The sequence below is a fragment of the Ambystoma mexicanum genome, chromosome 11, assembly GCF_040938575.1.
Source record: "Ambystoma mexicanum isolate Mex_15411 chromosome 11, UKY_AmexF1_1, whole genome shotgun sequence".
In the NCBI taxonomy this organism is placed as follows: Eukaryota; Metazoa; Chordata; class Amphibia; order Caudata; family Ambystomatidae; genus Ambystoma; species Ambystoma mexicanum.
Window position 1 is genome coordinate 203,931,900 of NC_090934.1, and position 22,413 is coordinate 203,954,312.

The 22,413-nt window shown below is 46.8% G+C and overlaps 1 long non-coding RNA gene across 1 annotated transcript; it reads left to right on the forward strand.

Annotated features, from left to right (window-relative positions):
• The first annotated feature begins 8,068 nt into the window (after positions 1 to 8,068).
• Positions 8,069 to 20,379, forward strand: LOC138503253 (uncharacterized). The gene is made up of 2 exons (XR_011279592.1): positions 8,069 to 8,252; positions 19,202 to 20,379. It is a non-coding gene; the product is annotated as an uncharacterized lncRNA (long non-coding RNA).
• The last annotated feature ends 2,034 nt before the right edge of the window (positions 20,380 to 22,413 follow it).

Here is a 22,413-nt window from a genome sequence, read left to right on the forward strand (position 1 = left end):
AATTCATGGAATAAATGTGCGCCGAAATCAGTGGCGCAAGCTGGCTCAAGCTGGCGCAAGCGTGAAAAAACCGGCGCACGCGTGCGAATTGCATGCATGCGATTCATGAGAGGCCCTGCGCGTGATGTGCGCGAAATCCGTGGGTGGCGCACACGTCATTGCAACATCCAGAACACTGTGTGCGTTGCACACAGCGAAACACACAACGTTAGCGCACACACCAAAATGGGGGTGGAACACGGGGCGGAACACGCGGAATGGGGAACAACGCATGAAAATAAGGGCGTAACTGGGGAAGTACTGCTGTGAAATACACGGAACGCCCACACGCACGCGAACTACACGTATTCATGGAATCGAATAGGGGAAACACGCGCACGGCAAAAGACACGCATAGGCCTAAACACGTCCACCACCCAAAGGCAGGCGGAAGCTTCCCGCGCAGTATAAAAGGGCGCACAAACAACAAAGCACTTATATACAGCTACGATAAATGTCCCATTCTGTGGCCCCTTAGGAGAAATTACGTGTCATGCAACACTCAGGCGCCCCAAAAAAGCAAGTAAAAGAGATACGCCACCCCTGTAGTCCACGTGCGTGTAAAAAAACACACGCAGTATGCTGTGGCAGCCAGGAACACAAAAAATGCATACGTGATCAACATGCAGGCTAGTATACCCAAAAAAAAGGGTATGCGATTAACAGGGACACCAGCAGTAGGAGAAATAGCGTGTGTGACTCACCGTCTGCCTTGCACGTAGAAGAAGAATGCGTAGCCAACACCCACACCAAAAGAAGAAGTACGCACTGTAGCCGCTGTGAACTAATCGCGTGTGAACCCCAACGTCTGGAAAACACACGCACCGCTTTCCAAGAAAAGCACATACAGAGCGATGGAAACCCACGTTGGACCATCAACCCGTGCTGAGGGAAACGCCCGCGCGCAAGTTACATCACCTACGCGCTTACACGCTAAGGGCCTTTCATCGGAATTCACGCAAACGTGCTGTTTTTCATGTGCCAAATCACTCCGTATCAAGCTGGCCACGCGACAACACACGGAAGACCACACTCCTGCCCAGAAGGCCGAATTACTGCCCCCCAGGCCCCCGAGCAGCCTCCCACAAGCCATCTGCTGCTGCCTTCCTGCCTGCTGCCACCGTGCTCTGCCATTTGGTGCCTGCACATCTGCCATCTGCAGGGATCCAGTTGCTGTGACCACCCCTGCTGGAACAGAAGACTCCCGACTGGTGTTCCATCACTCCACAGCCCAGCCCCAGGACCCAGTTGCCCACCCACACCTGCCTCGGGGGTTGCCATGTCCGACACAACACCTTCCAGCACCAATGGCAACCCCCCAGCAGAGAGGCAGTGGGCTACCAGCTCCAGTGAAAAGGAAGTTGGTATCCTGGTGGAGCAAGTTCTGGGGCATTATGATGCCCTCTTCACACCATTGCGTGCCGACAAGGAAGGATGGAAGAGAATCTGGAAGGACAGAGTGGGTGCCATCAACACGGAGGGGGTGGCACTCCGCGACATCAAACACATCCAGAAGCGCTGGGAGGACTACAAGTCCAGGACCCTCAAGAAGGCCCGACGCCTCTTGGAAGCAGCGGATGCAGTGGGGCGCCGGGTCCAGCTTACCACCCAGCAGATGAGGGTTCTGGAGCGCATTCGCCCAGTGCTTCACCACCAGATCCTCAGGGTGCAGGCCGGTCTGGAGTCGAGCGGTAAGTGGCCATGCATTCACGTTTAAAAAAGGGCATGTTGCAGTGTGCTGGTAGGTAGCTACTTAGCTGCATGTGTGACATGGGTCATGTTTTGATGTGTGTGTGCAGGGACATGATGGTGCTGCATGTGAGTCCAGTCAGGCGTGACCCACATGGATGGTGTATGTGTTACAATGCATCATGCGGAGCAGCATGCGGAACGCACCCATGTGTGCATGTCTGTGTCTGTACTTTGACATGTTCGGGGTGTGAGAGATGTGTGCTGCTGTCATGGACATGCATGATGCACATGTCCGTGTGTCTGAGTAGTTTGTGCACCATGGATGCATGACACATGTCGGTGACGATGTGTTGATTAACTGATACTGCCTAGTCATCCTTGTATCTACTGTGTCTGGGGGTATACCGGGCCAGATGCATGACCCTCTGGTGATGTGTGTGCATGTGACCAGCATGTCCCATGATGCATGTGAGTATCAGCCCACCATTGGATGAATCTACGGTGCCTTGGACATGGATGCCAATGTATGTTGCATGTGCCATGCCTATTTCTGCATGTGTGTTGCCTGCACTGACCCATGTGTTGTGGAGGGACATGATGGAAGTGACGTTTGACAGTGCCATACATGTGCTATTGCTTTGTGTCTAGGGGACTATAGTTCAGTACCCTGATGCTTGTGTTCAATGTCTACCTTTAAACAGCGGCGAGTGAAGAAGAGGGCGGAGACGGCGCTGTGGAGGAAAGTGGTAGGGATGCCTCCACCGGCCGGCAATGCAAGGCCCAGTCACCCTCCCAGGAAATTCCATCATCCGGGAGCGAAGGGACTGTGCCGCGTCTGCCAATACGGCTGCAGCGGAAGGGGCGGATGAGCCCCCACAGGGGCCTGCAACGGTGAAAGAAGACGGTGCAGAGCCATCCAGGTTGCTGGTGTGTATAGAGGAGGAGGAGGCCGCTAAAGAGCCGCACATGGGGCCTGGAGGGGGTGGTACCACTGGTGAAAGTGGTGCAGTCCAGGGGAAGGAGGCAGCACAGGTCGCCGCAGAGGTGCCTGTGCATGTCTCTGTCCCTGACACTGTGACTGCATCACCATGCACCAGCAGGGATGCCCCGTCCCAGGCCCGTCCGCAGGTAGGGGCGAGGTCCATGTCATCTGGCACTCCTCTACATGCGGACGAGGGGACCCGTGACCGGATTGAGTCCGTCCTGATTGGTGTCGCGTTGCGCACACGTGACATTTGTGATGACGTGCATGCTTCCTGGGGGGACCACGCACGTCATCATGCAGAGCTGTGTGCCAACGTGGCCCAGTTGGGAGGGACCATGGTCGGGGGTTTCCTCCATGTGTCGGCCAGTATTGCGGCCCTCTCCTCCTCTGTGCACACTATTTGCCAGTTGTTCTCTGTGCCGTCTTCCGGCCCAGTTGCTACCAGGGCCCCCTGTGGATTTGCCCCAACCAACGCAGCCAGCCTGGTGGAGATCCCATCCCTGCCACAGTCGGGAGTCGGAGGTCTAGCAGGGGTGGCCACCCCACCGACTGGACCCCAGCAGATGGAGGATGTACCAGGATCACGGCGCCGGTGGAATCCATCAGCCCGGAGGCTGTCGTGGTGGCAGAGGCAGTTGTGTCGGAGGCAGCAGCAGGCTCAGTGTGGGAGGCATCATGGCTCGGGGCCATCAACACCCCGAGGGCAGGCATCTGCCGAGGGGCAGGAGGACCCCGGACTGGGAGTGTCTTCCGTGTGGCAACGGTTGGGCCAGTGGATAGATGCAGAGAGGCGGCGGGCGGAGAGGTCATGGCTCGCTATGGTCAGGGCGGAGAACTCCATGCGCAGGGCATTGAGGCGGGCTGAGTGCCTCGAGGCAACTCGCAGGGAGTTGGAGGAGGCCATGACTGCATCCCTGCAAGACCTCGAGGCCAGGGAAGAGGCCCGCCTCCGGGACATCGACGTGGAGTTCGATGATGCCCTGGCCCGGAACATCACTAAATGAGCCGTGGGACTGGCCCATCGCCTTTGTAAATAGATTTGTAGGTGTAGATTTCCTTTCTTTCTTTTTTTTCTTTGAGGCGCATGGACTATGCCCCACCTTTTTGTAAATAGTTGCTTATTAGGTAGGTTTTTTTGTTAGGTTTCCTTTTGATTGTCAGGCTCATGGACCCAGGATTTCATATTTGTACATAGTTATGGACCAGGTTTTCCGGTATCATTTATACCATGGAGGAACGGTTTGCTTTTTTTGAACTTTGGATTTTGTTTTCTGGACGGACGCTTTGCAGCCATTTACTTTGGATTTTATTGATTACAGCATTAATTTTTTTGCCTTTATTTTGGACATCCAGACTTTTATTTATTATTTACTTTCATGTGTGATTTGGTTTCATTATTCCGTTTTGTATATAATACATTTTTTTAACAATTAATTTGTGTGCTCTTCTCTCATTGGTTTCATGCATGTCACAATTTGGGTTTTCTCAATCATGTGTCACCATTGTGTGGGTGTGACAGATATGTAGTCGGGGCCTGCTGGCAGGTGCCCGTCACTGGGGATGGGGTGGGGGACATGAGTCAGGACCTGCTGGCAGGCGCCCGTCACTGGGGTTGGGGTGGGGGAGTCGGGGCTCCAAAGTGCATGGTGCCATTTGGCCTGCCAGCGGGCATTGCACGGGGGTGGATGGGCTGCCTGCAGGTCATGGTCAGGGGTGGATGGGCTGCCTGCAGGGCATGAGGAGGGTCACATCCGGGAGGGCCCACACTGCCAAATCGTGTGTAAAAATCCACACGCACCCCCCGGAATACATGTACACCGCCCGCGCTAGCGAAATCGTGTGTAAAACTCCCTGCGTACCCCCGGAATACATGTACCCAGTCCGCGTTAGCCAAATCACGTGTGTAAGTCCACGCATAGCCCCAGAATAAGCGCAGGCAGCCCATCACCCCTGGGCAAGGGCCGCAGGCAGCCCATCACCCGTGGGCATGCCCCGCAGGCAGGCCACAACACAGGGTGGACTTTTTCCACGCATTTTACCTGATGCAGCGGGGTACGTGTATTCCGGGGTGCGCAGGGAGTTTTACACGTGATTTCTCTGGTGCGAGTGGGGTACGTGTATTCTGAGGGGTGCGCAGGGAGTTTTATACATGATTTCGCTGGCGCGAGCGGGGTACATGTATTCCGAGGGGTGCGCGGGGAGTTTTACACGCGATTTCTCTGGCGCGAGTGGGGTACGTGTACTCCGAGGGGTGCGCGGGGAGTTTTACATGCGATTTCGCTGGCGCAAGCGGGGTACGTGTATTACGAGGGGTGCACGGGGAGTTTCACACATGATTTTGCTGGCGCGCGTGGGGTACGTGTATTCCGAGGGGTGCGCAGGGAGTTTTACACGCGATTTAGCTGGCGTGAGTGGGGTACGTGTATTCCGAGGGGTGCGTGGGGAGTTTTACACGTGTTTTCGTGGTTGGGGGGCTGTATGCTGGTCCACTGGCCTTTGCGCCATGTACTGGATTTGTGCAATGTTTTTGGCACACGGGGCAGGGTTGGGGGCGTAACTGGCGCTGCTGCAGGGTCGCTGCACCACGGCTGAATATGGATGTTTGTATCCATGAATACGCTGTGCGCTAAAATGGGTGTTGGCGCACGCGGCTGTGTGCTAATTTCTATGAATTACCCTCTAAGTGTCTTCCTATCTGCAGTGGGATTATTCAGTGCAATGTATGTACAAGATAAAGTGTGATTGAGTTTTACGTGAGCTGTGCCTATCCTCTTTTTAGGGGCTGAGTGGGTGAGGATAATGAAACACCAATTACAAGAAATCCCACTAATCAGCTTCCTTCCCTTGCCGGACAGAGTGAGCCAACTTAGATGTATATGTACTTAATTTTTTGCATTCTTAAACCCAAACAAAGGGCACTTCACCATTTAGTTATCAAAAAATACACATATTTTAAATTTATCATACCAATTTGACAATTCCAATATACAACGTTAAAAATATTCCAAACACATATTCAACAATCAATTTTGTGTGTACATCTTTCTTCATTGCGACTAACAGCATAGAACTATATGCTTAAAAAAAACTTTTCTATGCCTTACTGGGGTGTATTCTCTTTTGTGGAAAAGACCCCGCTCTTATTTAAGCCCTTCCCAATTTCTCCGGGCCAAACGGACTGTGCCAACACTTTTATAGAAATGTGTTTCTAGGACCAGCATGGAAATATATCTTTTAAGAATAGGCAAGGCAAGTAATCCCTATTGCGAATCCTGCTGGTGCTGTCTTCAGGGCACTTAGGTTTTGTTCATATTCTGGTTTTCACACCCTTAACGGTTTGCCGTAATATACAATCTTTCTAAAAGACAAATAAAACATTTCCACTTTAGAACATGGACAAGTAAAACATTTTTATGCAAAAAATACATCAAATACATCTATTACAACTTCATCTCTATTACCAATATAGACAGCAGGGATGCATTAATACTTAAGTGGTCTAAATTATCCACTACTACACTTTCTCTCATATTCAACATGATTTGTTCTCTTCATTTAATGTGTCTGCAAACATGCATTTTAGCCTTTGAAGCTTAATTTCCTTGGGCTGACCGTCTCTTTCCAGCACAGACATATGCATGTTTGCAGACACATTAAATGAAGAGAACAAATCATGTTGAATATGAGAGAAAGTGTAGTAGTGGATAATTTAGACCACTTAAGTATTAATGCATCCCTGCTGTCTATATTGGTAATAGAGATGAAGTTGTAATAGATGTATTTGATGTATTTTTTGCATAAAAATGTTTTACTTGTCCATGTTCTAAAGTGGAAATGTTTTATTTGTCTTTTAGAAAGATTGTATATTACGGCAAACCGTTAAGGGTGTGAAAACCAGAATATGAACAAAACCTAAGTGCCCTGAAGACAGCACCAGCAGGATTCGCAATAGGGATTACTTGCCTTGCCTATTCTTAAAAGATATATTTCCATGCTGGTCCTAGAAACACATTTCTATAAAAGTGTTGGCACAGTCCGTTTGGCCCGGAGAAATTGGGATGGGCTTAAATAAGAGCGGGGTCTTTTCCACAAAAGAGAATACACCCCAGTAAGGCATAGAAAAGGTTTTTTTAAGCATATAGTTCTATGCTGTTAGTCGCAATGAAGAAAGATGTACACACAAAATTGATTGTTGAATATGTGTTTGGAATATTTTTAACGTTGTATATTGGAATTGTCAAATTGGTATGATAAATATTAAAATATGTGTATTTTTTGATAACTAAATGGTGAAGTGCCCTTTGTTTGGGTTTAAGAATGCAAAAAATTAAGTACATATACATCTAAGTTGGCTCACTCTGTCCGGCAAGGGAAGGAAGCTGATTAGTGGGATTTCTTGTAATTGGCAAGATAAAGTGTGCCCAAACTATACAAACTTTAGGACATTTCAAGCAAGCGTTACTTGGGTTCTTCGCATGGGGATTCAGGCAGGCTTCCATGCGGATCCCTGATTCGTTGGCACTTGCTGGGCCTGTGATATTTGTTCCTGGCATTATGAAATGCTTGACTGAACATAATCATAATCCTTTGGTTGCAGGGTGGCACAAGGCCTTTGTTTTCATTGCGCGATTTGAAGTGAGACCTTTGGGGCGTGTCTCAAGTCACAGGTAGATTTCAGGATTGCATGGCATCAGTACCAAGGTCAGGGCACTGACTCTTGATCAAGTAGACTCTGATACCTGAGTGGCACCGGTCAGGGTCGTGATAGTGTTAGACCTCAAGGAGGCCATCATTGCTTCTATTGGGATCTATGGAAACCCATAGGCTCCAGTGCAGGGTGGGCCGCGTGACAGCAGGTGTTATGTTAAAGATTACTTGTGGAGCGCACTATCACCCGAGGGTACCCTGGCACTAAATAAGATAGGCTTTCAGAGAGGGATTTCAAAAGCTGGATTCAAACAGAGTATGGCAAGTAAAGAAAGGGCTTCAGAGCTTTCCGAAATTTGACGTGATCCTCCATCAGCCGTAAGGCCGTAAGAGGAGTTACCTCTTCCTCCACAGGGGCACCCTTATCTAAGCTAAACTTGTGCATTTTATGCCCTTTTTCATTTAAGCAGAAAATGGTTTAGCAGTTTTCGGTAACAAGGTGGAGAGGGTTCTTGTCTACGGTGCTTATTTCAGGGTGGAGTGCAATGATAGTTCTTCTCGGAACTGGCTGCCAGCGACCTCAGTATCCTGCCCTGTGTTCTGGCATCCTGAGCAGCTGTGACTTGGGAGGGGTGCACTAAACCTATTGGACCGTGACAGGATGTGGGTTTTTGGGGGGGTATCAGTAGAATGTGTAAGGAGCTCATTGCTCTTGCAAGCTCTGCTGAGGACGGTCAGGATCCAGCGCCAAGAGAAGACAGTCGAAGGAAAAGGTGGAAGAAGGGAGCGGGCTGAGGCCAGGATGAAGCTTATCACACTGGTGACCCTCGTCCTTCTGACCAGTGCAGCCCTGCTCCTGGTGAGCCAGGCAGAGGAGAATACAACAAAGGTGAGGAGTCAAAGGGAGGAGTCACGTTGCCCCAGAGGTGGGGTCCAACAGCACTACCTCATCTTAAAGATCGCAGGGGGTGCAGTAATACAGGGGGACCTTCCTGCAGGCAATTCTGCAATAAAGCGTGCAAGTTATTTGATATTGTATAAGTGATCGTTTTCCTTTGCATATGACTTTGTGAGAGGTTGGATTTTCAAACTGAAACACAATAAAAAAAATGTTTTAAAGTGTGCAAGGAGAAGCATTTTTTAAATCAACTTTTAAAAGGCACACTTGCACATTCTAAAACCATGTACACAAGCCATCAAAAGCGAGACAACCATCATCTATCATAAATACCGAACTCCAATTGGTCATAACTTTAGTCCCATTTAGCCAGTCTCTTGGAATAAATTTAAATTTTGCAGTTTCCTTGCAGCTAAAGTTTTTTTTTTAACGAAACAGATTAGTATACGAAAGGAACCTTTAAGATGAGGGCTAAGGGGTCTATACATTATTGCAAGGCAAGCTTTGCAGTTTCCCTTATTTTCCAGTTATATGGTATTTATTTTTGCACCATTTCTGTCTGCATTTATCCTTATTTTTTTCTTCTCTTTTTTTCTGCATTTGTCCACATTTATTTTTTGTCATATAAAAAGATAATTTGCAACTAGTATTTTTCTGCATTTATTTGAATACAAAAATGCATTTATTAAAACACAGATGCAACCATACAGGAAAGAAATGCCAGCTTCGTTTTTGCCATTGCAACAAATGGTTGCTCCTGATATTGCTGCTGGCTTAAGGTAATGGTCAGCGATTTGAACTTTAATTCTATGTTTCTCCATGCTGCAATGCGATTGGCGTACGATGCATGATTGACAGCATAGGGAACCGAGCAGAAAGGCCTGTGATTTCTGTTTTTTTTTCTATTTTTATAAATAAATACAGAAAGCAGATTGATTTTTATGTGTAGAAATCAGTCAAAACTGAAAGATTGGAGCCTTACCCATAATTAATATCCCATGAACACCTTTTAATTTACCACATTGCTCCACTTAGTTTGGTTTAGATTCCATACGCCCTTAATGTTTTTATATTATTTTTTTATTATTATTCGCAAAGGGCTACAATAACAATGTTCAAAATCAGGTTCTGGTAGGATGCACACACAATAAGGGACTACGTTTATGGAGCCTACTCCCCTTTACAAGGGGCAAGACGTGGCAATGCGCATGGGAGGGGGCATTTGTAAGTCTGGTGTGGCATGTGGAGTACACAGTGGCCTTTGTGGCTGGGTCCACGCCGCACACATTACTAAATGAACTATGATGAGAGTTTGTGAAAAAAAAGCAAAGTGGTTGTGCTTCTGGTATAGAATTGGGACTGCTTATAGTGTTACCCTTCTAGATAAATTGGTTACTATATTCCTTCTTGTTGGACTGGGGTCGCCACCGGTATGCCCGCTTCACCCATTGGCATGATTTAGTCCTGAGCCTGCAAGATATTCTGAATATTTTCTGCGATAACTCCGAATTCCCAGGGTCTTATGCGGTTATCCTTTGTACTTGGAGATCTTTGTCTCGATTTATGGATGACATACACTGTCAAAGAAATTCTTATGATACAATTAAGGAATTACCATATGTGACACAAATGTAGTTTAAATTCTAGGGTTCTCGAGGTTATTGATCGTCTGTGTTTTCAATCACAGAAGTGTGTAAAATAATTCTAAATAAAATTGTCACCTAAATCAAATTCAACATTTAAAATAGACGAGCTTAGAAGTGCTGCAATAATTTCGTAATAAGCTTTTTGGGTACTTCTTAGATCCTCATTCACCCTTAGCCTGAGATCTCAGGGGATAACACGACTGCTTCTGCATGCAGAGCTCGATGCAGATCAGGGATTGTCCGCAGGCACTTCTGCATGCAGAGCTCGCCATGTTCCATGGTGACGCTCCTGTTGAGATACAGGGATGTGGATCAGGGATTGCCCACAGGCACTTCTGCATGCAGAGCTCGCCATGTTCCATGGTGACGCTCCTGTTGAGATACAGGGATGCGGATCAGGGATTGCCCGCAGGCACTTCTGCATGCAGAGCTTGCCATGTTCCATGGTAACCCTCCTGTTGAGATGCAGGGATGCGGATCAGGGATTGTCCTCAGACACCTCTGCATGCAGAGCTCTCCATGTTCCATGGTAACGCTCCTGTTGAGATGCAGGGATGAGGATCAGGGATTGTCCACAGGCACTTCTGCATGCAGAGCTCGCCATGATCCATGGTAACGCTCCTATTGAGATGCAGGGATGAGGATCAGGGATTGTCCACAGGCACTTCTGCAAGCAGAGCTCGCGGATCGGGGTTGGGAGACTGTGACGGAAATGTCTGAGGGAGAAAAGACCAAAAACAATTTTTCGAAAATGTTCGGTGTTTTCTCCCCTGAACATTGCAACCACGGGCTTCCAACCCCATCCATACCCCACCCCCTACTTACCTTGCAACGGTACACTTCCATGTGTGCCGTCGACTGGCTGCGTCCCTGTAACGCCTATTCCCTTTCACTTCTGTGATTGGGAACCTGGGCCGCAGGGTCCTTTCCTTTATTTTAAGGACTAGAAAGTCCTCATCCCACTATTAATCGTGGCTCATCTATTCTGACAGTGTTTGCTTTACCCCACGAGGAAGGACAGCCTAAAGCCAACAAACAAGAAAATGTGATTTCCCACTGGTCAGAGGAGCACCTTTCATGACCACCATAGATTGGCCATTGCTGGGCGAGGCAAAGAACAAAAAATGGGGGGAGCACCAATTGGGATGCAGCTGCCCACTGTTGCCCTCCTCCCCATTGACGACTGTGACTATGATGTCTTCTAGGTGCTAAAAATGTCCTTTTGAGAACTTTGGACTCGCCCTAATGTCATCCTGTCACGGTCCCCATTGAGGCTGACCCTCTACCAGGGCTGTGTATAACCTGCCGTGGTCCAACCTTAGGCACCTGAGCTGCCCTATGCGTGCTGCTTTGTCTTCTTGCTCCCGGCATTTGGAACACACCTAGGAATGGTGATGTAGGCTAATCCACTCATGGGACTCATGCTTTGCTCTCGTCACTCCAGTTGCACCTCTCGCGCTAGCCGACCTACAGCAATTCTATTCCACGCATGGCCCACACCAAGCCCAAAGTGCCCCAGATAAGTCAGCATCATATGGGTAGGAGTTCCATAGCCTACAAGGAAATTAAAAAACCAACCTGATTGGTGAGGATCCGTGCCTGCAATGTGTGGTTCCATGGCCTGAAACACCCATTTGCCTTTATTGGAATAAAAAGAACTTAATTAAGATACTCTCTGCATAAGCACATATGGCTGACTAGGCAATGCCAAATTTGAATGTTTTGCAATGGTAGCTATGATGCAAACTGGGATACATAAGCCTGTTGTAATAGGGAGGTGATAGGATAGTAAGAAGGGACAGCACTGACCAATAATGACAAACTAACTTGCTACACAATAAACATTTGGAGTAGTTATATCTTCTTTGAGATGATCAGTTGGCAACATTTACGTCTATGTGATGGTCATAGGGTAGTTTGGGGACTAAAGAGGGCAGGTGATGCCTGGAGCAGTTCTTTTGCTCCTTCAAGGGAAAGGAGTTGCACCTTCAGTGCAGTCTTGAAGCCTAATAAAGGGGCGGGAGGGTGAACTTAATGTCAGGGTATATGGAGTATCAGTGGCAGCGCGTAATCAAGAATGAAGGAGTGAAAGCACTGGGAGGAGGTTGAGCAAGGGAAATGTTGCGATGAGCCTAAGATATCAGGGTGGAAGAGGGTGTCAGGCAAGAGATGGCATTATCCAGCTAGAGGGGAGGCAGCCCATGTATGGATTCGAAGACAAGAAGGAATTTGAGGAGAAAGTGATTGGGCATGGGCAACCCCCAACATGGGGGCCGTGCCTGGAGGTGGGTGTGAATTGAGGGAGTTTGAAGAGGGTACCTTTTCGTGTAGAGTAAAGAAGTAGAGGGAGAGTTCCATAAGGTGGCTGGGGTAGTAGCCTTGCTGCAGAGAGCAAAGGCGTAGATGGGTTTAGTGGAGTGAATGGAGAGATGGAGTCCGAGTTTAAGTATCATCAGGTGCCTGAGGCTGCCCGACGTAGCACTGGAGGTAGTGGACTGCGCCATTTTCAAATTACTTTCAAAGAGGACCCTTATATTGTGAGCCCCGATGGGTGGCATGGAGGTGTCAAGGAGGGAAGGTATTCGGGAGATGTGAGGATCATTGAGGCCTTAGAAGCGAGGACATAGAATAAATCACGTTGGAATCATCAAGGATAGCAGCACTGTTGAGTAATGTATGGTGTCCATCCTGTCTGTGATGCTGGAAGATATGTCTAGGGTGAAGGAGGGGAAGGAAGACCAAATATGTGTCATTCCCAAAGTGATGCTATGAGCAACCGAAGGCCAAGGTCAGCTTGCCAAGAGATGAGCTGTAGCAAATGGATAGGAGGAGATGAAAGACAGACGTTTGAAGGATCCCGTTAGAGAGGTGGCCAAGGATTTTCATCCATTCCAGGAGATAGAAAAAAGGGTGCCCAGCTAGGTGGGAGGCTTTTGAGGCAGGCGAGAGTCAGGAGGGTGAATGACTACTCGATTGTATCAAAGACATCGGAGTGATTGAGGAGGATGGGTACCAGTAATGGGTAAGCAGTGAGAAATTTAGAAACCTGGTAGATGACGGATGCAGAACGCAGGCTAGAGTTCGGTTTTGAGTCCATGTGTTTCCAAGTAGATGATGATGGAGTTGAACATCATACACTTTAGGATTTTGGAATAGGGAGGGGAAGGGAAGGTGTTGGTCCGTTGTTAGCTGAGTTCCTGTTGTCTACCATATATTTTTCTAAGAGGGGTATGGCAATGGCCTCCTGACATCAGGCTGAAAGATCCCAGAGGACAGGAAGAGGTTAAATAGAGGGTAGATGCAGGTGCAGGGGAGTGTGCATCCTGGGAGTCAAGGGTTCTGCTGGAATGTGGAGGAGTTAGCAGACCGGAGCATAGGTGTCTTTTCAGCCGGAGTGGTGTATGAAAAACAAAAGAGAATGGAGTGTGTAAAGTGGGAAGTGGTGTAATGAAGGAAAGAGGCAGGAGATGTCATTGGTGAGGGTGTCAAGAATTGTTGAGCTTTGCTAGAAACGTAGTTAGCAAAGCCATTGGCAGAGAGTGAGTAAGGGATGTGAAGTGGTCAAAGGTGGGAGTACAAGCATGGACTAGAGAGGGCAGCATGGGTGAGACTAGAGGGAAGAGATGGGGTTGTGTCTTTCCCTCAGACCCAGACTTACCCCTGAAGCTGTAACCTTAAATCTGCACCACAAATTCCCCTACCTTCACCAAGACAGGACTTCCCTTACTGCTCTCTACATTTCTTGCTCATTCCATTTAATTCATATTTAAATTCTAGATTTCCACTTGGCACTGGCACCATTACCTTACTCGCATCTTCACTCAATGTCATCCAGGCCCTGAAGCATGGATCTCACCGGCACTTCAACAACTGAGGACACCTATGGGCTTTAGACTACTCTGTTGGCTAAACTTCCACTCTTTCTTCCCTTGCTTCCTAAAAGAGATGGATTATTTCTCTCAATGATTTGTAGAGTATTTCAGATGTTGGTAATGCCCAAAATCTGGTAAGGGTTGTCCAACTCCAGGACTCGTGGTCCAGAATCCTGACAGGGCTTTAGGATATCCCTCATTAATGGTCATGAGGAAAAATCTGCATACATTTAGAATCATTGTATGCAAATTTATCTCATGAATATTAATGATAGGTATCCTAAAAACCTGGCATGAATCCATTCCTCGAGGCTTAGAATTGCACAACCCTGATATTCCCCACATCATCATGGTGCTCACATCACCCAGCTTATGGGGGGGGGGGGTCTGGCCTCCCAAGTCACCCCTATGCTGGAAGCCATGGCAAGGCAAGTATTCCCCCCCTCAACTCCACCCTTTACTCCTTCTCAGGTAACAGTTTTGCCAGTTCCCTCCACCACCGGCCACTATCAGCTTCTCATCATTATCAAACTTCTCACCAACAACCCTGCAGAAATGGCATCTATTCTCTGGCATGCAACCCCCATTTGTGCTTATGCTGGCCCATTCACACCACATAGAGTCACGAAACGGGTAGCCTAGACCTGCTCCTAACGTTCTCTGCTCTTTAACATTATGCTTTCATTCAGTCTCCCCCCCCACCCCCAAGCCTTTCTCAAGGTGGCCACTTTTATACCCATTTAGAAGAAAACATCACTTAGTATTAAATAGTTGTTACATGTGCAGTCTTCAAATGCATCACTGTCTGCCCAGAAGCCAAGCCAGTGATCAACTCCTGTCTGGGTTCCGCAGCAGCCAACTCCAGAGAGGCCGTGCTTATGATGGTTTGCCACTCCCTCACTAGTGTAGACCACTGCCTTCATTTATATATCACCTTCCTCTTGAGCTTTCTGCCTTTGACAGAGTTGATCATCCCTCTCTCTGTCAGACTCGCCCACGTCTTTCAGGGCACTATCCTCGCTTGGATCACACTCTAACTGGCCGATCACTCCCTCTACAGTTCCTGGAATATTGTGTCCTCCTCCAACACCACCCTCTTGTTAGGGATCCTCTCCAAATGTTCCCCTTCCTCTCACTGCAGGCTCATCTCTCCTTTGGTTTCTCATCCTGGAAATTGTGGTGAATCAGAAGTGCTCACCATCCTTTTTATGTGGTCAACCGAGTCACACAGGACTGCGGTGGTCCGGTCGGTGCCCAGTGTGGGCCCAACAGGGTTGAAGGAGTAGGAATCCCAGGGTTCTGGTCTTTTCCTGAGATGCAGTAGCCATCTAACAATGCAAGCAAACTCAAGCCATAAGGAGAACTACATGTCCCAGGTACCACCAGGGACTTGCAGCATTCTGGATCATGGAGCTAGCGCTGCTCAACCAAGCCAGCCTACGAACATGAAACCACATGATAGGCACAGATCAAGCAGACAAGCACCAGTGGCTCACTTATCCTGTGAACAGTGCCAAACGTCAGCAACCGCACAGCGTCCAAATAAAACCAAGATGATGTCCAAGGATGCCTTTTTAAAGCCTCACCCAGAGGTAATAAGATAAGGCTTAGTTACAAGTTTGGCGGTATGGGAAAAAAGTGGCAGTACTTCCATTACTGCCACTTTTCTTGCACCGCCAAGCTACAAGTTTGGTGGTGGGGTGGCCAGAATTACCTGCAGCTCCGAGCAATTCCCCGTGGAGTTCTATGGGAAAACCCACCCTTACCAGTACTTTGAATCTGACGGTATTACCGGCAAACCAAGTGCCGGTAATGGTAATACCATTTGGTGGTATCCCACCGGATTTACCGGAAGAATACCACCAAACATATAATTAGGCTCATTATCTGTACGCTGAGGCGGCCCTTACCCAATGAGAACTGAGAGACTTAAGAGGCTGGGGAAAAAATACCCAGAAGTCACCGTACATGAAAGTCCACAGGCTCATGGATATAAAGCAGTCATTTGGTGTCTTGGACATAGAGGAGGCAGACATGCCTACCGCTGCTCCCTTCATGGAAGTGAGACTGCTAGCTGACTCAAAGAAGCCCAGGTGCACTGCTTACCAAGATGTGCTGGAAAATTCTGGTACTACCACCCTGAGAGATGAGAAAGACCTGTAAGGGAAAACGGGGAATTATTTTTTTGAGATTTTGAGACAATGGCATCTGCGTGCTAGGATGGAAATTTAAATTGGAAATGCCTGTTGTGTGTCTGATTTCAGTGGCATGTAAGAAAACAAAAAAGGGAGTCAGTAGCTACCCCTTTTCAAAGACGCATTTGAGGGTAGGTGCGAGTTGCAGCAGAGAGCTAGGTTTAACAAATACTAGCCAGGAGAAATGGCCACACACAGAGCAAGGTGAATTCAAAATGTATTAATGTACAAACATCTAAAAGATGTAGGCCTATAACTCGAACAAAAGGCCTTAAAAAGCAACACATGGGCCCATGAGGGCAAAAAACCAACAATGATATGTTTAGCTACACATCGTAGTGAAGATTAGTAACAAAATTATTTATCAATGGCCAATGGCGTACGTACTACTACTATTAAGTAGTACAGAAATCTGCACAAATAATGTTGTTACTAACCTTCACTATAATGTGTAGCTAAACATATCATGGTTGCTTTTTTGCCCTCATGGGCTCATGTGTTGCTTTATAAGGCCTTTTGTTCGAGTTATAGGCCTACAACTTTTAGATGTTTGTACATTAATTACATTTTGAATTCACCTTGCTCTTTGTGTGGCCATTTCTGCTGGCTAGTATTTGTTAAACCTAGCTCTCTGCTGCAACTCGCACCTACCCTCAAATGCGTCTTTGAATAGGGGTAGCTTCTGACTCCCTTTTTTTGTTTTCTTACGTAACACACCCTCTCGAGTCAGGCCTCTCTTAAACAAAAAAGAGGGTCACCCTTTGCCCCATCTATCTCTTATTGATTTCAGTGGGAGCAAACTGAACCAAAAGCCTAGAGAGAGGGACACTGGAGAAAGCCTGAAAGCTGTGATTTCTGAAAAAGCAAGACCTGGTGGAGGGGACGCCAGGAGAAGCCTACAATTGGGCGGTTTATGCCGATGACTTCATTTTTGTGGACTCGACACCCATTGGTTTGCGAAGACTTATTTCTGCCTTTGGCGATTATATGAACTCGATAGAGCGCAAAATCAACTCCTCAAAAACAGTTATAATGAGATTATCCAAAGGGCAACAGCTAAGATCTTCTACATATGGATGGGATTGGGAAAATAATGCCCTCGCCATAAAAGATCACATGCAATACTTGGGTTACCCTATTGTTGCAAGGAATAAAACAATCTTTTTTTTTAAAAGTACCTGAAATCGAAGGTGTTTGGGTTGATCAGACAAATGCGTCAAATAGATAGAAAACATGGAACATTTTCACTTGTGCCATGCAGGGAATATTATAGACTTAAAGTGCTGCCCTGCATATGTTATAGTTTAGAATGTTTTCCAAGATGGTCAACGTCGGAATTCAAGGCAATTGAAAGTATGATTTATCATCTGCGAGGATTGTGTTAGGGTTTGGATTGGGGAGAAAATAGGCTGGAAATAATGGACTTTCACATGTACTCTCAAGTTGTTTCACCACAAAAAATCCCTGGATCTATGGAGAACTATCCCATTAAATATCCCAGCAGAAGTGTGAGGAACAGCATTATGAGGTTTAGATTCAATGTCATGAAAACGAATCAAATAACTTTTATTCGTAACCCTTTGGACTCGACAAAGGGTTGTTGCAGACATTGTAACACTGGGTCAGAGATGGAATCTCTAATACATTTATTATTATTGTGCCCGGCCTTGCAAAATGTGCCGATACAGCATTTTAGAGGGTTTGTTAACCTGGAATGGATCCCTCGATACCAGTTTTGGTTAACTTCATTGCATGGGCACTCATTATCATTAAAGCCAAGAGAACTTTCGTTTTTAAAAAGGGTCTGTAATATAGATTGAAAATAAGTGCTAATGGGCCTCATTACGACCCTGGCGCTTAGTGTTTAACGGTGCCGTAAAGGCTGCGGCGCCGTTAAACACTTAGCGCCTGATTACGAGGTCCCTTCGCGGGACCCGACCTTAACGGTTGGTTTTACCAGCCGTTAAAGTAGGGACCCACAAAGGGACCTTGGTGCTAAGTACGGTACCGCAATTTGCGGTACCGTACTTAGCGCCTTCCCCATTCCCATTGAGCCCTATGGGGCAACAATGGGAATGGGGAAGGGCCATGGAGGAAGGGGGAATTACCACCCCGCAAACCTTGTAATGGGGTGGTAATTCCCTCCTTTCTCCATGGCGGAGTCGGTAAATTACCGGCATGGACCTTGGTGCTATTAGCACCATGGTCTTCCGCCTGGGTCGTAATGAGGCCCAATGAGCTGTAGAACTAGGAATTCTCTAACGCTTAATGAGGGACGCGATCTTGCGAAAAAATCTTTTTATTAGGAAATTATTGTAGCGGTTGTGTTGTGAATAGCTATTCTAATTTCTAATTACTGTGACATTTTTGTAACATAGATTGAATAATAGGTGTGAATGAGACGTATAATTCGATATGTGGTGTAGGAATTCTTTAAAAAAAACGCAGCGATGGATGTGATCTTGTGAAAAGAAAGAAAGAAAAAAAAAGAAAACATCTATTTACTATGAAATATTTGTAGATGTTGTGTTGTGAATAGCTTTTTTGTTTTTAAGCGATATTATGAAATTCGTGTAAAGGTTTATATAAACTATATACAAATATAAAAAATAATTATAATAACTTTGCTTTGCCCCACTTGTATCATTTCTCGGCCTCCCCACAGAATGCCTCCACTGTCCTGGTGTAGCTCTGAGGTTTGGCTCCTACCAGCTCCCGTTGAGACCAGGGCTGCAAACACGGTTGTAGGTGCAAGGGTCGAATGCAATAGTTTCGAACCAAAAGGACCACACAAAAAAAGTTGAATGTGCGTTTTTTTTAAATTTTATTTTTTATGGGGGCTCCCCCCCAAACCCACGTTTTTAGTGTAAAAAACAGTTTTTTTCCTATGCGAAAGCAAAAAAATAAAAAATGCATTTAAAAAAAGGCCTTCGACTTTTTTTACCTGCTCCTTTTGTTTCGAAACTATTGTATTTCGAAACAATGTATTCGACCCTTTGACCGGACTCCTGCATACACACGTGGGCCATGAAGCCTGATGGCATGTCCCTTCAATAAAAGCCCACCACCGCACTCGAGTGGCACCAGTGAGAAGGACAAAGATAAATCTGTGTTATTCCTTGTTGTGAAGCATGCCACACCACTGTACAATACTGGCAAGTGGGCGAGGGGAGGGAATGACATAATGAATTGTGCCAAGGGGTGACTCATTTTGTTCTTTTACTTAGGCTCCTACTCAGGTGACTGCGACTACAACTCCCATCCCTGCGGCTTCTGGTGCTCCCGGGAAGCCTGTCTGCTTCCACATGACTCTGCTGCTCCTCATGGTGTGTTGCCTCGTCTCATAAAGCACAGAAAAGCCTAAATCAGCAGAGCGGTGGAGAGAAATGAAGGATGTTCCCTGCCCACAATGGTCCCCCCCTCACCCTGCTCTCTGTAGCGAGAGTTCCTCCTACCTGACAAGAAGATCCTACAACAACACCATCTTTGCCCAGAACATTCGACAGCACAGTGACCTGAGGTGCTCCTTTCCCACAACTGCTGTTATCTAATAAAATGCGAAATGTGAGCGCGCGCCGGCGAAATGACGCGTGTGGTGGCATCCGCGGACGCAGCAGCATGGCCTCCTCACCCGCCCGAATTTTCCAGGAATTGTTATTGCAGTTTGACTTTGGCCAGAGCTGGTAGGGGCATGCTACCCTGGAGCCAGAATTCCACCAAGGGTCCCCTACCTTTTTTTTCCACTCCGATTTGTCTGAATACTAAAAAGTGGGGTCAATTTGCAAAACATGCTTTGTGAATGGAGGTGAAATCACCTTTATTCTACACTTTTACTGGGAAATAAAACGCTGCCTGCAAATGACGCTTTATAGATCTCGTTTTTTAACGGATTTTTATGGTCTTTAGCAGGTGCATATTCTATAGGAAACCTTTGATTTTACGCCTGCCTGAAAAACTCATGAATGCGTAAAACGCAGTGCTTTACCAAGACGGAAGAGGAGAGCAACGTGAGATGCAAACTTCGCTTTGCGGCCCTCTTACACCTCGGAAAAGCACAAAAATGAGGTGGTGCACACAAGTCCTTTAAACATTTTTTTTCTCCAAATTTCGGGTGGCTATCAATGTAGGGTTGGAGTTTGCTGGGCTGCTTGTCCCTAGGGCCTATGGTGGCCCCTGTCATCTATGACCGCGGGTCTCCAATGGAAGGGGCCCTTAACTGGATAACCTCTGGCCTCTCACATTGCGGGATGTGGGCATGGAACACTGGGTCCAGTATTGAGAATAGCACGTCTAAATGAGCACAGAATCTTATCTTCTTGTTCTATGATGGGGGTTGCAAGGCCCCCCATCACTGCAGCTTAATGGAATATATCCTGCTAATAATAAACCACGCCCTCTTCCTGTTGTTTGCCTTTTTTTTCTTTCAATGTCACTGTCAATTTCAGCTCCACTATCGGAGAGTTGTCTGTTTTCCCACATTATACATTTATATGAATGGAAAAGCTCTGCACCCACAAGACCTCTTGAATCAGCCATCAATTATGCTCTGCTAATGTACGATCTGTTTACAGCAAGTGGCACATTAATACAGTGCCTGGCCAGTGGTCCCTCCATTTCAATGGGTGTCTCTTTCAAGGACTGTATGGTGGACACAGACTGGAGGATGGCCAGAAAGTAGCTACAGCTGATATAGAGGTAGACTGGTGGATGGCCAGAAAGTAGCTACAGCTAATATAGAGGTAGACTGGTGGATGGCCAGAAAGTAGCTACAGCTAATATAGAGGTAGACTGGTGGATGGCCATAAAGTAGCTACAGCTAATATAGAGGTAGACTGGTGGATGGCCAGAAAGTAGCTACAGCTAATATAGAGGTAGACTGGTGGATGGTCAAAAAGTAGCTAAACCTAATATAGAGGTAGACTGGTGGATGGTCAAAGCTAAAGCTAATATAGAGGGAGACTGGTGGGTGGCCAGAATGTAGCTAAAGCTAATAGAGAGGGAGACTGGTGGATGGCCATAAAGTAGCTACAGCTAATATAGAGGTAGACTGGTGGATGGCCAGAAAGTAGCTACAGCTAAAATAGAGGTAGACTGGTGGATGGCCAGAAAGTAGCTACAGCTAATATAGAGGTAGACTGGTGGATGGTCAAAAAGTAGCTAAAGCTAATATAGAGGGAGACTGGTGGATGGCCAGAATGTAGCTAATGCTAATATAGAAGTAGACTGTTGGATGGCCAGAAAGTAGCTACAGCTGATATAGAGGTAGACTGGTGGATGGTCAAAAAGTAGATAAAGCTAATATGAGCTAAAGCTAATATAGAGGTACACTGATGGATGTCCAGAAAGTAGCTACAGCTAATATAGAGGTAGACAGGTGGATGGCCACAAAGTAGCTACAGCTAATATAGAGGTAGACTGGTGGATGGCCAGAAGTAGCTACAGCTAATATAGAGGTAGACAGGTGAATGGCCAGAAAGTAGCTACAGCTAATATAGAGGTAGACTGGTGGATGGCCAGAAAGTAGCTACAGCTAATATAGAGGTAGACAGGTGGATGGGCAGAATGTAGCTAAAGGTAATATAGAAGTAGACTGTTGGATGGCCGGAAAGTAGCTACAGCTAATATAGAGGTAGACTGGTGGATGGCCAGAAAGTAGCTAAAGCTAATATAGAGGGAGACGGGTGGATGGTCAAAAAGTAGCTAAAGCTAATATAAGCTAAAGCTTATATAGAGGTACACTGATGGATGTCCAGAAAGTAGCTAACGGTAATATAGAGGTAGAATGGTGGATGGCCAGAAAGTAGCTAAAGCTAATATAGAGGTAGACTGGTGGATGGCCAGAAAGTAGCTACAGCTAATATAGAGGTAGACTGGTGGATGGCCAGAAAGTAGCTAAAGCTAATAGAGAGGGAGACTGGTGGATGGCCAGAAAGTAGCTAAAGCTAATAGAGAGGGAGACTGGTGGATGGCCAGAAAGTAGCTACAGCTAATATAGAGGTAGACTGGTGGATGGCCAGAAAGTAGCTAAAGCTAATATAGAGGTAGACAGGTGGATGGCCAGAAAGTAGCTAAAGCTAATAGAGAGGGAGACTGGTGGATGGCCAGAAAGTAGCTAAAGCTAATAGAGAGGGAGACTGGTGGATGGCCAGAAAGTATCTAAAGCTAATATAGAGGTAGACGGGTGGATGGTCATAGCCATAGGCTGCCAATGTACAGAAATAAGATCAAGCTTACCTCCAAGAAAAGGAGATTAGAGTTCTTGATGAAGGGGCCGTTTGTGAGGGTTCTCAGCCTACGACCTTCCAGTTAGGAACACCCTCAAGCACCTGTTCCTGCAAACCATAATTTAGGATTCAGACTTAAGTTTGTTTGTTTGTTTGTTTGTCTATTCATTTTTAATTCGCACCAGACCCAGGGGCATCAGGGCACAGCAGATTAC